Source organism: Rhinolophus sinicus, linkage group LG04, assembly GCF_036562045.2.
Source record: "Rhinolophus sinicus isolate RSC01 linkage group LG04, ASM3656204v1, whole genome shotgun sequence".
Taxonomy (NCBI): domain Eukaryota; kingdom Metazoa; phylum Chordata; class Mammalia; order Chiroptera; family Rhinolophidae; genus Rhinolophus; species Rhinolophus sinicus.
Window position 1 is genome coordinate 112,580,604 of NC_133754.1, and position 18,503 is coordinate 112,599,106.

Genomic DNA, 18,503 nt, shown 5'->3' on the forward strand with positions numbered 1-18,503 from the left:
TACTATAAGGCCATAGTAATCCAAATAACATGGTACTGGCATAAAAATAGACACATAGAAACAAACAAAATGTCCATCAATACATGATTGGATGAAGAAATAGTGGTACATTTATACAATGGAGTATTGCTCTGTCATAAAAAAGAATGAAATCTTACCGTTTGCAACAACATGGATGGACTTGGAGAATATTATGCTAAGTGAAATAAGTCAGACTGAGAAAGACAAATACCTTATATGTGGAATCTAAAGAACAGAATAAATGACCAAACAAAACAGAAATAGACTCAGAGATAGAGAAAAAACTGATGGTTGCTAGATGGGGTGGGGGATGGGGGAGAAGGCAAAGGGATTAGAAAGTACAAACTGGCAGTCACAAAATAGTCACGGGGATGTGAAATACAGTATGGGAATATAGCCAATAATGTTATAAAGATTATGTAGGGTGTCATATGGGTACTAGACTTATTGGGGGGATCACTTCATAGACTGTATATAGATTGACCACTGCACTGTACATCTGAAGCTGATGTTGAATGATATTGAATATCAGATAGATAGATGATAGATAGATAGATAGATGACAGATAGATAGATAGATAGATAGATAGATGACAGATAGATAGATAGATAGATAGATAGATAGATAGATGACAGATAGATAGATAGATAGATAGATAGATAGATAGATAGATAGATATAGATATACACACACACACATACAGAGGGTGCCAAAAAAATGTATACAAATTTTAAGAGATGTTATCTATGAAGCAGTAGTTCGCCGTAATCAGAAGTGTCTGGATGCTGACCACTTTGAGCACCTCTTGTAATTGCAGAAGTCAGATGTGACTATATATTGAGTATTATCATTTTAACACAGTTTTGTTCCTTTCTTAAAATGTGTGTACATTTTTTGGCACCCTCTGCATTTATATATAAATATATGGACACCCTCTGCATTTATATATATATATATATATATATATATATATATATATATATATATATATATATATGCACACACACACATGCACACACCCACGGGATGTAAAATACAGCACAGGGAATATAGTCAATGGTACTGTAACAGTTATATATTATGTCAGATGGGTAGTAGATTGGGAGGGCAGTTATCACTTTGTAAGGGGTATAAATGTGTAATCATTATGATGTTTTGTACACCTGAAACTAATATAAAAATTAAATTAAATTAAAAAAATAATAAAATCAAGTTGTTTTTGAAAGCTTGAAAAAAGCTTTCATGCCATGTAAGGCAAGTCTGCTTCCCTCTGTTGGGGTCAGCCCGCTCCCCATCTCAGAGTGTACTTTCTTTTATAAATAAATATCTGGCTGTTTATGCTGCATACACACACACAAAAACCAGACACATAGATCAATGGAACAGAATAGAGAGCCCAGAAGTAAACCAACGCCTATGTTGTCACTTAATCCATGACAAAGGAGGCAAGAATAAACAGTGGGGTAAACATACAGTCTATTTAATAAATGATGTTGGAAAAACTGGACAGGTACATGAAAGAAAGAAAGGAAGAGAGAGAGAGAGAGAGAGAGAGAGAGAGAGAGAGAGAGAGAGAGAGAGAGAGAAAGAAAGAAAGAAAGAAAGAAAGAAAGAAAGAAAGAAAGAAAGAAAGAGAAACTGGACCACCTTTTTGTACAATATACAAGAATAAATTCAAAATGGATTAAACTTAAATTAAGACCCAAAAATATAAAACCCCTAAAAGAAAACATAGGGCATAAACTCTCTGACATTGCTCTTAGTGATATTTTTTCCTGATCTATCGACTCCGGCAAGGGAATCAAAGGAGATAATAAACAAATGGGACTACATCAAACTAAAAGGCTTTGCACAGTAAAGGAAACCGTCAACCAAACAAAAGGACATCCTACTGAATGGGTGAAGATATTTGCCAATGACACATCTGATAAGGGGTTAATATCCAAAAAATATAAAGAACTCATACAATTGAGCACCACAAAAACCCCAAACAATTTAATTATAAATGGACAAAGGACCTGAATAGACACTTCTCTGAAGAGGACAGACACATACACATATGAAAAGATGCTCAACGTCACTGATCATCAGAAACACAAATCAAAACCACCTCACAGCTGTCAGGATGGCTATCATCAATAAAGCAACAAACAAGTGTTAGTGTGATGCAGAGAAATTTGAACCTCCATACACTGTTGATGGGATTGCAAATTGATGCAGCCACTATATAAAACGGTTTGGAGGTTCCTCAAAAAATTAAAAATAAACTACCTATGACAGAGCAATTCTACTTCTGGGTATTTATCCAAAGGAATCCGAAACACTAATTTGAAAAGATATATGCACTGTTTATATATATGCAATGTTTACTGTAGCACTATTTGCAATAGCCAAATATGGACGCAACTGAAATTCCCATTAATAGACAATTGGATAAAGAAGTAGTACATATGTACAAGGGAATATTACTTGGCCATAAAAAGGAATGAAATCTTACCATTTGCAACAACATGGATAGACCTAGAGGGCATTATGCTAAGTGAAATAAGTCAGACTGAAAAAGACAAATACCATATGATCTCATTATATGTGGAATCTAAAGACCAAAGTAAACAAGCAAATAAAACAGAAACAGACTCACATACAGAGAACAAACTAATGGTTGCCAGAGGGGGAAGAGGGGTTGGGAGCTGGGTGAACAAGGTGAAGGGATTAAGAAATATAAATTGGTAGTTACATAATAGTCACAGGGATGTAAAGTGCAGCATAGAGAATATAGTCAATAATGTTGTAACAAATATGTATAGGGCCAGGTGTGTACTGGACTAATCTGGGGGGTCACTGCATAAATTACATAAATGTCTAACCATTATGCCGTACACCTGAAATGAATATAACATAATATTGAATGTCAACTGTAACTGAAAAATATGAGTAAATAATTAAAAAGACAAAAGGCAAAAAATAAAAAATAAAAACAGCTTGTGCATGAGTGTTCACAATATCTTTATTCATAATACCCCACATTTGGAGCAACAGAAATGTCTATCAAATATTTTGTGATATATTCATACAATGTCAAATTACTCAGACCTAAACAGAGTGAACTGCTTATCCACAGAAAAACATGAGTGGAATAAAAAATACCATTTGGAGCGAAAGAAGCAGATGTCAAAGTGTACATTGTGATTTATCTCATTTCTATACTATTCAGGAACTGACCAAACTGGTGGATGTTAATAGAAACCAAAGGAGAGACTGCATGTGGTGGGTATATGGGTGGTCATTGATTGACAAGTTCCATGGGGGTATTTCTTGTGTTAATAGACAAGATCCATGTACAGGCCTACCTTGTATTGCACTTCACTTTATTGTGCTTTGCAGATGTTGCATTTTTTTTTTTTTTACCTGTTGAAGGAAAAAGATTACAACTCACTTGATTGTGATACTGTTTTACTGAGGTGATCTGGATCCCAGCCCACAATATCTCCAAGGTCTGCCTGCATAGATGGGTTTGTTGGATACCTTAAGCAGATATAAAGTTTTAACAATGTATCAAGTCGTACCCAGAAGATTTCTGTTTTCACTTAATTTATACTGATACAAAAACACACAGAAATGAAGAATAATCATTAGGTAGTAATGAAGGCGAGCATATTTTATTTACAAATCTCTCCCAACCCAACCATACCACTGATGACCAGTTGCCCTTGCTGGCCGGGTTCCAGAAGGAATGTTGGGGAGTCCCGGGTATTCTGTGGCCGGAGTCTCCATGACGACAGGGCAGTCCCTGTGCAGATGGTCCACGGAGGGGCTGTGGTCCTCTGCGGAGTCGGGCTTTAGGCTGATCCTTGGCAAGCTGGGCAAGGTGTCAGCAGAGCTGCTGCCCAATGGCCTAAGTCCATGCCTCATTGTCCACGCCCTCCAGTGGGAGACCATGGCTTGTCCACCTGTCGTCTGCCTCTCGGTAGGTCTCTTACTTACAGTCAAACTTGTTCGGTTTGTTTGGAGTCGACTTTATATAAGATGTGAAGCACAGCTGGCAGAAACAGTGGCACACAGATTGAAGAGAAATGCCCATTCACTGACAAGTTCAGCCTGTCAAAAAAGAATTATGCAGGGATCTAGCCATCCTTAGAGGATGCCAGACGAGAGGAAATCATTAAATATACCCAGCCTTACAAACGCTGACAAAAGGCGACCATGATCTTGATGCCGAGGCAAGAAATTACTTCCCTGGTTCAAGAACTGAAGGAAGAGAGATCCAAGCACTCAAGGCAAGAGGAGGAGATGCTACAAACACGCAAGTCCCTAGAAGATGTGAAAACCATTACTTCACAAGAGCTTTTCTAAACCTGCCAAGAGACCAGAAGCCCTGATGTTTCCTTCCCCAGGGGTGTGTCTTAAAGCAGCACTGTTCCCTCCTCTCCACTCAGGCCGCCCCAACTGCCAGGGTGCATTTGTCTACCTCCACCTCCACCTAAGACATCCCTCCAAGTCCTCTTGCTTTTCAGGTCATTTCAGCGCTAATATCCTATGAACCATTGAATGCATCCCCTCTCACCGCGGCTGGGATTCTTCATTCCATGTGAGCATCGTTAATCCTTCAAACCTACCTAGAAATTAAGTGGGGGTGTTGGGGTTGTGGTGCAATCAGCCTCTGCCATGTACATATATATATATATATATATATATATATATATATATATATATATATATATATGTATATATATACACAGAGGGTACTAAAAAAATGTATACACATTTTAAGACATGTTATCTATGTAACAGTAGTTTGCTGTAATCAGAATTGTCTGGATGCTGATGGTAACCACTTTGAGCAACTCTTCTAATTGCAGAAGTCAACGTGACTATATATTAAGTATTAAAATTTTAATACAGTTTTTCCCTTTCTTAAACTGTGTATACAGGGGCGGCTGGATGAGTCAGTTGGTTAGAGCAATGAGCTCTGAACAACAGGGTTGCCAGTTCGATTTCCACATGGGCCAGTGAGCTGCACCCTCCACAACTGGATTGAAGATGAGCTGCCACTGAGCTTCCGGAGGGGCAGCCATATGACTCAGTTGGTTAGAGCATGAGCTCTGAACAATAGGGTTGCTGGTTCAATTACCGCATGCGATGGTGGGCTGCGCCCCCTGCAACTAAAGATTCGAAACAGCAACTGGGCTTGGAGCTGAGCTACTCCCTCCACAACTAGATGGGACCTGGAGAAACACACTGTTCCCCAATATTCCCCTCAAAAAAATAAAAAAATAAATTTGTATACATTTTTTGGCACCTTCTGTATGTATATGCATATATATACATATATACATATATACATATATATACACACATATATATGTATACTTAAACATGCATATACATGCATATATACACATACACATACATATACACATATCTATAATGTATATAAGCTCTGACAAGTAAGTTCACGAACTCATCCTAGAAAAAGTGTTACATACCTCATTGCTGAATATCACTATGGTCACCTTCAAAGTACTCCACTTGGGAAGCTATGCACCAATGCCAGCATCTAGCCCACTCTTCAAAGCAATTTTGGAACTCTTTTTCTGGAATGGTCATTATAGCTGTTGTTGTATTACCCTTGATGTCCTGAATGTCATCAAAATGTCTTCCTTTCAGTATTTCCTTTATTTTTGGGTAACGAAAGAAGTCATTGGGGGCCAGATCACATGAGTATGGAGGGTGTTCCAATGCCATTATTTCTTTACTGGCTAAAAACTCCCTCACACACAGTGCCCTGTGAGCTGGTGCATTGTTGTGATGCATTGTTGAATTGTTGAATTATTGGCGAACTTTTTCACGCAGACTTTTCAGCACTTCCAAATAGTAAACTTAGTTAACTGTTTGTCCAGTTGGTACAAATTCATAGTGAATAATCCCTCTGATATCATAAAAGGTTAGCAACATCATTGCAACAAGTTTGCAAACTTGTCAGACTTTGTATGTACACATGTGTATAGATAGACGGTAGATAGATGATAGATAGATAGATAGATAGATAGATAGATAGATAGATAGATAGATAGATAGATAGATCTTAATGGATTCAGTTTCTCTAATCACATTGAAGACATTAATAGATATATATTTGATGTTTTCCTATGTCTCTGAATTTTTTTTTCTGTTCCTTCGTCTCTTCTTCCTATGTGTGTGTTTTGTCCTCCATCTTTCCTGCTAGTGTTTGTCCTCAGGTATCAAGTGGTCCTGTGCATTGGCTGTGCATTCCTATGTGTGTGGTAAAGAGGAAATAGCTGAGTGGGAGCTCTGTGTGCCTGGGTGGGTCTGTGTCTTTCAGCGCTTCTCTCTGGATTAATTATATGAGGAAGCGTGTGGATATGGAGGGAATTGACTTGGGTAGCTCCAGGTCTTCACATGAGTATTCTGAGGTCTCCTTCCTGGTTGCAGTAAGGGGCTGCCAGAGTTCTAGAAGTTGAGTAAAGAAATGGGAGAAGTGAGGGTTCATTTTACAAGCTTTCATGAAGATTCTTTTGTTCATCACATCACCCATGCCCTCACCATAATTTTTATGAGATTCAACTATTTTGCTGTATTTATAAAATTCTCTCCCATTTTAATCCTTAGTAATCCATTGTCTATTAAATTCTTATAAAACCACCGAGTTCTTTCTAATATGATTATGCAATTACAGCCTCCCATCACTAATGTTTAAGCATTCTGGTTGCTCCACAGTATTACAAATACCTTTTTTTCTTATCCATTCTACCAGGTCTTATTATTATTGTGATTCAACATAAAATTTCAATCTCACTAGATTTTTACTGTGCTTTCCTAAGCAAAAATGTTTGGAAGAGTTTTTTCATGAATTTATTGGCCAGTTTTGTATATTTATTGGTCAAGCATCTATCAAGTATTTTACCCATTTTTCATTCGGCTGTGTTTTTTTTTTTTTTTAATTATTGAGTAATAAGAAGTTTCTCTCTTCTGGATGGTAGTTCTTTGTCAGTTATATGTGTAGCTATTACTCTCTTATTGGTGTTTTTGAAATGAGTGTTGTCTCATTTACTATTTATTATTATTATAACTTTCTCTGACCAGAAATACTTTGCCAACCCAAAGTCAAGAAGACAGTCTCCAATGTTTTCTTTCAGAAATGTCCATGATCCATCTGAAACTATATTTATATGTTGTGAAGTTTTGGCAGGCCTTGGGCTATAGGAGTGGTCCCTAGTTGCCAAGAACCTGGCCCTGGGTGACTAAGTGCCAGAAAATTTTACTACTGGGGTGTAAAGGCCCAATATAGGCCACAGCGTGTATGGCTCTGGATTGGTTAGTTTGCATATCAAAGGCATTCTTCTGGATGAGCCAGCCTCAGGAGGGCCTGAAAGGTTTCTAAGATGTCAAATATGAAAGTGAGGATAGTATCTTGGCAGTGTAAGTTATTCCTCCTTCCTCTCCCCTTCATTTAACAACTAATTAGATATCCACACATTAAAATAAGTTCTTCAGCCCTCCATGAAAAGGAGCTGGGGCATTCTTGCTCACTGTACATCTGAAAATAAACAATAAAACTTTGTTAAGGAATGCAAATCAAAGTCAGTCAGCAAACCTTCCCCACCCACCATAGTTGGTTCAGTGGCAGGATAACTGGGCAGATACCCATGGGCAAGAGAGAATTTGTAGAGAGAAGTCCAATCTACCTGAGGGGAGATTCCAGCATGCTGCTGGAGTGGAATACAGGTAAGTTTGGATGCAGAAGAAAGATGGGAACTCGCTAGAGCCACTTCCCTTCCAATCCATGGGGCTAAACAGTTCTGCAGCAGCAGTGGTTACTTCTCTCATGGAGGAGGTGACAGTGGTGACACCTGTCTAGTGGAGAAGGTAGAAAGTGGTGCGTGACTGCCCAGCTGTCACACTTATGTGGGTCATGGCCAGAGAAACCCATTTCTCTTTAGCAACACCCTGATTTCTGAGGCGGGTCTTTCATGACTGGGGGAAAGGAAGAGAAAGGGAAGGAAGCACATAAGAATATCAAAGAGCATTAAAGGAACTTAAAGGAACGTGGCTCTTAGTGTTTGCTTCAGGACATGAGCAGGAGGTCCACCCACAAGCCTGTGAAAGTACCCCACTGGAGGATTTCTCCATTGGTCTGCAGGTACCCCGATGCTGAACCCACACCTCTCCCAACTCTGCAGCAGAATTCTTATGTACACTCTTTAAGTGAGGTAGTGAGAGCAGGTCAGGTAATCAAAGTGCTCACAGAAAAACGAACCAGGGTCTGTAGGCAAGGAAGAAACCTTAAGCTGGCGCTATAGTGCCATCTTCTGGATAGCAAAAGAGGTTTCCTGCAGCCAGCCTGGTGAATTATAAGAATAACAGAAAACATAAAGGTTAGGAATTCTGCCACAAGAAGAGTCTATAATAAGCCTAGAAAACCCCAGAGAAGCCATACCAAGGAACAGTACCCCATCTGAAGATAACCGGTAATGATACTTCAAATGCAAAAGCATCAATGCAAAATACAAGAAACTTTAAAAATCAATGAAATATGTCCCTGCAAAATGTATCAATAAGTCCCAACAACTGAACCGAAGACATAGAATGCTATAATCTAGCTGACAGAGAATTAAAAAATGGTTGTATTGAAGAAACTCAATATGCTTCAAGAAAATTCAGAAACGCAGTTCAATTACATTAGGAAAAAGATACATGAACACATGAGCTCTGTTACAAAAGAGAGGGAAATCATAAAAAATAACCAAACAAATTTTGGAGCTGAAGAATTCAATGAATGAAGTGAAGAATACAGTAGAGAGCATCTGTAGTAGAGTAGAGCAGATGGAAGATAGAATAAATGAGTTAGATGACAGGAATTGTGGAACAACACAGTTACAAGAGAAAAAAGAGAAAAGAATAAAAATGTCAAAACCCCCTTTTGATTTATGGGATTCAGCCAAAAGGACAAACTACAGAATAATAAATATTCCAGAAGGAGAAAAGAGGGAGGAGGCAGCAGAAATTTTATTTAAAGAACTAATAGCTGAAAATTTCCCCAAACTGGGGAAAGGCTTGGTCATCTAAGTCCTTCTCCATGACAATTATAATAAAGCTATCAAAAATCAGGGATAAAGAAAGAATAGTAAAGGCAGCCAGGGAAAAAGAGTGTAACTTACAAAAAAACCCTTCAATTGTCTATAAGTAAATTTCTAAGCAAAAATCCTTCAGGTGAGTAGAAAGTGGAATGACATATACAAAGCACTAAAAGATAAAAATTTCCAGCCAAGAATACTTTATCCAGCAAAATTATCCATCAGATATGAAGGAGAAATAAAGGCTTTTCCAGACAATCGAAAGCTGAGGGAATTCTTCACTAGACATGTCTTGGAGAAAATGCTCAAAGGAGTTCTTCAAGCTGAATCAAAAAGACACTAATCAGTGTCATTAGCATTTATGAAAGTATACAACACACTGGAAAAGGTGAAAAATTGTCAGACTTAGAAAACTCCAATTCTATAATAGGATAGCATGTTAACTACTTAACTATTAACCACTTCATAGGATAAAAGTTAAAGGAAAAGAGCATCCAAATAGTTATTGCTCTATAACTTGTTAATGAATGCACAGCATAAAAAGAGGTAAATTGTGACATCAAAAAATAAAATGGGAGGAGTAGAAGGGTGGACTCATTATTGGCAAGTGAAGATAAGTTGCTATTAGCATAAAATGAACTCTTTTATTTATGAGATGTTTTATATAAGCCTCATGGACCACAAGGCAAATCTCTAGAGTAGATTTGCAACATATAAAAAAGGGGAAACAGAGCATATGACCATGGAAATCTATTACATTACAAAGGTTGGCAGAAACAAAAGGAAAAAGAAACAATGAAAATACAAATCAAGCAGAAGGCAAATTAAGGTGGCAGAAGTAAGTCTTTATATATAAATAATCATTCTAAATGTAAATGAATTGAATTTACCTATGAAAAGGCAGAGTGGGTGGATGGATAAAAAAATAAGACTCAACAATATACTGACTAATTTCAGCTTTAGGATATATATAGGCTCAAAGTGAAGAGATAGAAGATATTTCATGCAAGTGAAAACTAAAAGAAAGTGGTGATAACCATACTTGTATCAGACAAAACAGACTTATAGTGATGAGACAATGAAGGTTATTAAATAATAACAAAGGGGTCAATATATCAAGATATAATAATAAAAAATATATACGCACCCAACATCAGAACACCTAAATATATTAAGCAAATACCAACAGATCTAAAAGGAGAAATAGACAACAATTAAATAATAGTAGATTATTTCAATACCCCACTTTCAACAATGGATAGATCATCCAGACAGAAAATCAACAAGGAAACATTGAAATTGAACCACGCTTTAGACCAAACCAATTTAACAGACATATAGAACATTCCATCCAACAGTAGCAGAATACACATTTTTTTCAAGTGCACACAGAACTTTCTCCAATATAGATCATATGGTAGGACACTATTTCAGTAATGTTACAGGATACAAAAACAACATACAGAAATCAGTTGAATTTCTGCACAACGAGGATGAAAAATCAGAAAAAGAAATAAAGAAAACTATCCAATTCACAACAGAATCCAAATCAATAAATGACTAGGAATAAATTAAACCAAGGAAATGAAAGATCTGTACAATAAAAACTATAAGACTTTGTTAGAAGAAATCAAAGAAGCCACAAACACATGGAAAGACATCCCAAGTTTATGGATTGAAAGAGTTAATATTGTTAAAATATCCATACGACTGAAAAGGCATCTGTGGATACAATAAAGTCCCTATCAAAGTTCCAATGGCATTCTTCACAGAAATAGAAAAACAATCCTAAAATCTGCTTTGAACCACAAAAGACCCCAAATAATCAAAGCAATCCAGAGAAAGAAGAACAAACCCATAGCATTTTCCTATGCAAATCAAAGCCACAATGAGATACCAACTCACACCTGTTAGATTGGCTAGATTGGCTATTATCAACATTACAAGTAATAACAAGTATGTAGAGGTTGTGGAGAAAAAGGAATCTTCATATACTGCTGGTGGGACTGTAAATTGGTACAGCCACTATGGAAAACAGTATGGAAGTTTCTCAAAAAATTAAGAATAGAATTACCATATGACCCAGCAATTCCTTTTCTGGGTAGCTACCCAAAAATATCTGAAACATTTATCCATAAAAATATATGTACCCCTATGTTCATTGCAGCATTTTCATGGTGGACAAAACATGAACACAACCAAAGTGTCCATCAATATATGATTGGATAAAGAAGATGTGGTACATATATTCAATGGACTATTATTCGACCGTAAGAAAAATGAAGTACTGCCATTTGAGACAACTTGGAAGGATTTTGAGATCACCCCGCTAAGCGAAATAAGTTAGACAGAAAAAGTCAAGAAACCATATGATTTCACCCATAGATGGGATATAAAAAAGCAACAAATGATCAAGACAAACAAACATGTTGACAAGAAATCCCCCAAAACCTGTTATTTTAATACAGGCTTCTTGTGGGAGCAGTGATATGGGGAGAGAAAGCAATCAAATAGAAAGAAAAAAAATGTTAGAAGAGTGTAAGTGATAACATTTTAATAGGTATGTAAAATTATGCTTGTATAAAAATAAAATCAAACACACTAAAAATATATTCACACTTCCTGCTTTAATAACTAGGGAGTGCCACCCAATACATTAAAATATCATTCGATCTTTAGAATATGCTTTTCCTTTGTTGGATAGCATATGGACCTTGTACTGAGATGGTCATCGGTGACTAGGTATTTGGAAATCACAGAAATATCATTTTCCCAGTGATTAGAAAATTTTCCCAATGATTAGAAAATTTAGAGAAATTAATCCTAGGCCAGTGTGGCCTGGCTGTAACCCTAGTGATGGCATTGTACATGAGGAAAAGGAGCACCATTCAAGCAATGTTGGTCTCAAACAAACGTTGTTAACGCCCATTGAATCTGTGACCAGGGTACTGTGCACCCTGGCCCAGCATCCCTCAGGTGTCAGCTAAACACTTTAAATATTTGGCAAATATACTACATCTTTGCTCCCCAAGGATTCTTCTGATTATAGTTTAGCCTCCATGTTGCTATCTTAACAAAGAAAGACTGTATGGACCAGAGCATCATCTCTCTAGCACTGTAGATCGTATATTTTTCATTGCAATAAATAAAATTTCTTTTTTTCTGACGCTCTAAGCTGGGTGTCAGACTCCCTGGGTTTAAATCCTAACTATGGCACTTTTCTTAATCTTTCTGTGCCTCTTTTTCCTCATTTTTAAACATGGGATGGTATGAGTTTCTAACTTGTAGTAGTGTCATGAGAGTTAGATTAAAAAAATGTTTACAATAGTATGTGGCACACACAATGGGCCTATAATACTTGTGTGTTTTTTTTTATTATTTTGTACATCAGTTGATATGGCATTCTGGTAAATATGCCAGTCTCATGAACTTTGTCGATGAGAAAAAAAATGACAAATTGGACTTCATCAAAATTATAAAAATTTTGCCCTGCAAACAGCTTGTTTAAAAGGATGAAAATACATGCTCTCAACTAGGAAACATATTTGCAACCCACATATTTGACAAAGGGCTTGTATCTAGAACATAAAAGGAAACTCTCAAAACTCAGCAATAGAAAAACAAGTAACCCAATTAGAAAATGGACAATGAACACGAACATACATTTCGCTAAGGAAAATATATGGAAGGCAAATAAATGAACACATAAATAGGGGCTCCAGGTAGCCATTAGGAAAATGCAAATTAGACTACAGTGAATGTCACTACACACCTACAAGAACAACTAATATAAATAATAATGACAGCACAAATAATGGTGGTGATGCACAAAATCTGGATTCTCATACATTCTTGATGGGAGTGTAAAATGGTACAGCCATTCTAAAAAATTGTTTGACATGCATTTATCATATGACTTGGTAATTGCACTCCAGGCATTTACCTTAGAGAAACTGAGAGCTATATACATTCAAAAGCCTGTACATAACAACTTCAGTTGCATTTTCCTGAAACTGGAAAGACCCAAAATGTCCTTTAATGGGTGAGTTACTAAGCACACTATGGTTTATGCATACCAAGGGATACTACTCAGCCCTAAACAAGCAAACTTTTGGTAGGTGTAACATCTTGGATGAATCTTGAAAATTTAATGCTGAATAAAGAGCCAGTGTCTGAAGACCACACATTGCATGAGTCCATTTATATAAAATTCTTGAAATGAGAAAATTATAGTGATGGAAAACAAGCTAGTGGTTTCTAGGAGCTAGGGATGGTGGGAAAAAGAGAGGGGCAGCATAGGAGAGACCTTTGTGGTGATGGAATGGTTGTGTATTGAAACTGTGGTAGTGGTTACAGGATGGAATGGCAGGAAGGATTACACACACGTACTGAAACCACTGATATTGTTATGTAAAACTAAAGTTATGTAAAATATAACCATTGGGGAAATGCTGAAAAGAATTTAGAGAAGCAATTTTCTGGATTTAATGTAAACATTAGTATTTCCTAAATATTTCATTGTCTATGGTAGAGAGAACAGAAAAAGAGAGGAGAAAGAGAGCGAAGGAGAGAGACAGAGAGAGAGAGAGACAGAGGAAAGATATGTTGTGTATTTTTCATTTTTGTCTAGTATCAAAAGTTTGAAAACAAGCATGCCATGATAAAAACATGTGATAGGCCTTACCTGTCTGTGATGCCCAAGGAGTCTATCTGGAGGTCATTGATACTCCCCAAGCCCTCTGCTGTACTAAGATGAGACGCACGCATTGCCTTGTTGCCAATGGAGATGAGCCTACATTGGAATTTCACTTTAAGAGCCAGAGCTGTTGTCATGACAGCCTGAATGAATAGACACAGACATTACAAGATTTTTGCACAGGAATGCTGCTTTCCTGTGTTTCTACAAACCTGAGGATTGGTCCTTCAAAACAAAACACTGTGAGAAGACACCATGATTCATTGGGAACAATAAGAACAAAAGTTAGTTTTCATAGGATATAAAATAACATCTGGAGTCAGGAATATAGGAAGTTGTAAAGAGAAAGAAGTTAGGATGTATATGGATTTAAAATGAGAAATGAAATTACAAAGCAGATGTATTTAGAACTTGTTAAGTGTATAAACTGAAAATGTACTAGGTATTCTCATTGCTCTAAAAAGTATGTTAAATCTCCTTGAGTGTGTTTGTGCATATTTCCAAATAGATTGTTATAAAGATTGGACTGAGCCTTCTAAGGGAAATTCACACTAACTTGTGTAATATTTTTTTGTATAAAGCCATTTTATCAAATATCATACTAAGAATTATCCTTTGACATTAATATCTTAACTCCTCAAAATGAAAGTACCCACCAGAATATTAGGACATAGCAAATGGTGAAAAGAACAAAAAAAATTACAATTAAAGACTACTCTGTGAGTAAAAAGAAATGGACATTTCATTATTTTCGATGTTGAAATTTAGTAGATCGTAAATGTTCTCACGACACAAACATAAAATGGTAACTACATGAGGTCACGGATGTGTTAACTAATCTTATTGTGGTAATAATTTCACAATGTATATGTATATCAAATTATCACTTTGTACACGTTAAACTTACATACCATTACATGCCAATTATATCTCCGTAAAACTGTAAAAAAGAATTTACGTTTAAAAACAGAAAGTTAAATTTTAAAGGTTCCCCTGAAGCCATAAAATTAACATAAAATAAAAAGTATTTTTCCTTCATTACCGTGAGCTTCTTGGGATGGTCAGTGATGATATCAGAATTTTAAGCAACTATACGGTATTAGTTTGACCCAAATCAGAAAATATTAGTTCTAAAATTATATCAGTGAAATGTGGAGTTTTATTCCATTCTTCTCTGAACTACAATATAAAACTTAATTGCAGGCTCTTAGAGTTGTATTGGTCAAATTGAACAATATAAAAGATGAAAATATAAGAAAAGAATACTTAAAAATTATAAAATGCCTTTGTGTGTAAAGGAAAGTATTTGAGGGAAAGAGTGATATTAACAAAAAATCAAATCACAATGTATTTACTTAATCAAATACTAAATTACAAGGCATTTATTTAAATGAGTTATTTTCATCCATATGTATTTTAATCATTTGTAATTTTTTAATGCTAAAAATCCTGAAGTAAATTTCACACTGAAAATTTACTTAAAAATTGTTTTTTCAGATCACACATATGTTTTATTAATATTAGCATTGGAAGATTGCTTTTTTATAACTTGTGATGAATTTTTTACATAAAGTATTTTTTCCAATTGTTTAAAACATAAATAGTTAAATAATTCTTATATTGCAATAATATTTATATCCTGGGATGTAGGGATAACTCAATAAGCTTCTTTATCAAATTAATAATAATTTCATGAAGTTTGGATTTACATATTATGCTCTTTGCCATTATGTTGTCAATTACTGGCAAAATTGTGAATATCAGGAAATGAAGATTCAACATCATTCTAACTCCAGTATCATCCAGACTGGTTTGCTTCCTAAGAAGAGTTATAAAAGTGAGTGTGCTTTTTCTTTTAATGACTGAGGCTTTACATTATTGACATATCTGTCTGAGACAAGAAAAGTCTGCGTCATATGTAAAATTATTACTGAGCACATTGAAACATAGTTACCTTTTTGAAACATTAAAGTTTCGGGTTTAATGTTCTATTAAAGCAAATTGTTCAAAATATGAGGATTTTATTTATGCATTGATCATTTTGTTACTTCACATGGCAACAGACACAGTTCAATTTGTTTTAAAAGTTGATGAATTGGATATATTTAGAAGAAATACGGTATTTTTTAAATAAATGACTTCTATTTTATAGCAGTAGGTAGTGAAGAACATTAGGATTAAGTAGTAAACGCACTGTAAAACAATAAATATATTTCCGGAATAACTATGTTTCTTTCTGTGAATCTCACTTTCTCTAGGTGGAAATTTTTGCCGCATGCCTTAAACTGTTAAATGAATGATCTATTTCTGTTAGAAATAAAAGTAAACCAAATCCAGTAGCTACAATGGAAAGTTGTGAAACATTAAAAAAAGGAAAAAGATAAAAATGTTAGCTGCTAAATTCAACAAAAAGAACCAAGAAAGGGTCAAATCTGTCAGCTTTGTTTCATCTGTCCACATAGAAGAGATGCTCCAAAATCTTTATAGTAAAGTGACAGAAAATTGTTCGTTACTGGCCTTTGAGATGAACTGTAAGTGGTAAAGAGAACACCTACTGCTTGAAAGCCTCTGTTATTATTGAGGAATCTGGTAAGTTTTTAAATACACACTGTCTATGTCATTGTACCAGAAATGGGCCACCAAGGTAAGATTTCAGTATATTGTTATCGTAGGTACCAGAGCCTGACGTTCACGCAAGGAGGAGGTTAGAATACTGACCATAATAAGGTGGTATCCCCGACCTGTTGTGCAAGTGTGTTGCTGGATAGCAAAAGATTTCACAAAAGTGAATGCTAAATGTTTCAGCTAGTCTAATAGTAGTTACCAATAATAAAAAGTTCAGAAATCTGTGAACAACATGCTGCAGCAGAACTTCTGTTAATGAATACTCCACAAGAAAGCTCAGCCTGAGAAGTGAAAAAGTAAAAAGAGATACTTGAGAGTATGCAATAAACAATGCTATTTTGTGTAAGCAGACCACTCTTACAATAACCAAACCATATTCTAGAAACTGTCATGAACCAAAATATAATCATGACTCTTGTAACAGTGCACTATAATTGGGGTGCCTACACATCCTGATTCTGCTGAGGCAATCCTGGTTCATGTTTTTTATTCTGTTGTTATTTATTAATGGCCCATTTCACTTTTATTGCAATCATATCATTATACCTATGATATGATATACATGATACCAGTTATCAATTTATTTATTACCTCTCAGCTCCAAATCCACCTGTTCATTATCTGTTTTGTGATAATGGACTGGATCTTTTAAGCAAGCATGATGCTGAGCCTGTCAGTAGAGGGACATCGCTGGAAGGAGACTGTAAGAGGAAGAGACTTCTTTTCCTGGGTTTGGTGCTTCCATTTTGTTTTCTTCTTGATTCTGGTGCACCACTTCTAGAGATGTGTTTTTCCCCAGCGATGCCAGAACACAGAGTCCCTTAGCAAGCTTTCAGATCCTGCTACAGCCCTGTGACCACATGACTGTGGCCCTCTTAGACTTCACCACCTGATGAGTGGGCTCCTGATATAACAATTTTCTGTGTGTGCCCACCCACCATCCTCAGACCACCTGTACCACAGATGGGTGTTCCCTGCTTGCCTGGCAGCTGTAGACCAGCTCTGGTTCAGCAAATCCAGTGACATGTATCTTACAGCATTCTCTAACTATTAATATATTTGGCAAGCTTTTCCCTGTGTCTTAAACAAAACTGTTATCTTCTTCATTTCTTAGCATTAGCAAAAGAAACTCAATATAATTTCATTCAACATGAATTTAATACCAACTATTTTCCAGGCCCTGAGATAGTCTCCTTTATATAGCAGTGAACAAGAATATTCATTCCCTCTTTCGTGCCAGCTAGATCTCCTTCATTCCACCAAACAACATTTGTCTCAAGTCACCTACTCCTCCCAGCGATTTTTTTTTTACCCTCCTTGATTATGAGTGATTCCAAGCATGTTTCTCAAAGTACAGGTATTAATCTATGAAAAACATACATTTTTGCATGCCTGGAAGAGAAGGCTGGTAGCAAGTTTGGGCAATCTGGCCTTCATTCTTGCATTTTCAGAAAATTTATTTTTCAACACGTTATGACAAATTGCATCTTTCAGGAGTGAACTCATATAGACAAATCTCATGAGACTGGCACATTTACCAGAATGTCACCTTAAATGATGTATAAAATGGGAGTGAATATTTCCAGTCCTGGGCCACCTTCTCCTGGGACTGTGCAGACACAGGTTACATGGGAGTGACCTGCCATTCCTGTAAACCTCATACATTTGCTTGCTTTTGTGCTCTAGCTGTTTTTCTTTCTGTTATAGTGTGTGTGTACGTGTGTGTGTGTGTGTGTGTGTGTGTAAAGCACTGTGTTGAAAAGCAATAATGACAGCCCTCTTTTGCTTCTTCATGTGAGTTCTTTTCTGTCAAGTCAACAAACACATGGACTCAACTATGGGTGTTGCCCTGTTCCTTTTTATTTAAAAATTATTCTGAAGATTAAGGAAGTTCATCATCTGTAGATGATGTCAATCACATATTTTGTATATGGCAAACTATTTCATTGTACAGATGAAAGCAGTGGTTATGAATGAGGACAAATTAAAATGAGGTAATTTTTATAAATATTTCTTTTCTTCATTTGAATTTAAACTCTATTATTTTCATTGGCAGAGCATTGAA

General features: G+C 36.1%; 1 long non-coding RNA gene across 2 annotated transcripts; it reads right to left on the minus strand.

Annotated features, from left to right (window-relative positions):
* Positions 1 to 3,659: 3,659 nt before the first annotated feature.
* LOC141571100 (uncharacterized) lies at positions 3,660 to 14,023 on the minus strand. Of its 2 annotated transcripts, none has more exons than XR_012495664.1 (3): positions 13,802 to 14,023; positions 5,509 to 6,493; positions 3,660 to 4,120 (listed from the first exon to the last, which is right to left on the minus strand). It is a non-coding gene; the product is annotated as an uncharacterized LOC141571100 (long non-coding RNA). The 2 variants fall into 2 exon arrangements; XR_012495665.1 differs by having other exon boundaries at positions 3,660 to 4,333.
* Between the last annotated feature and the right edge of the window lie 4,480 nt (positions 14,024 to 18,503).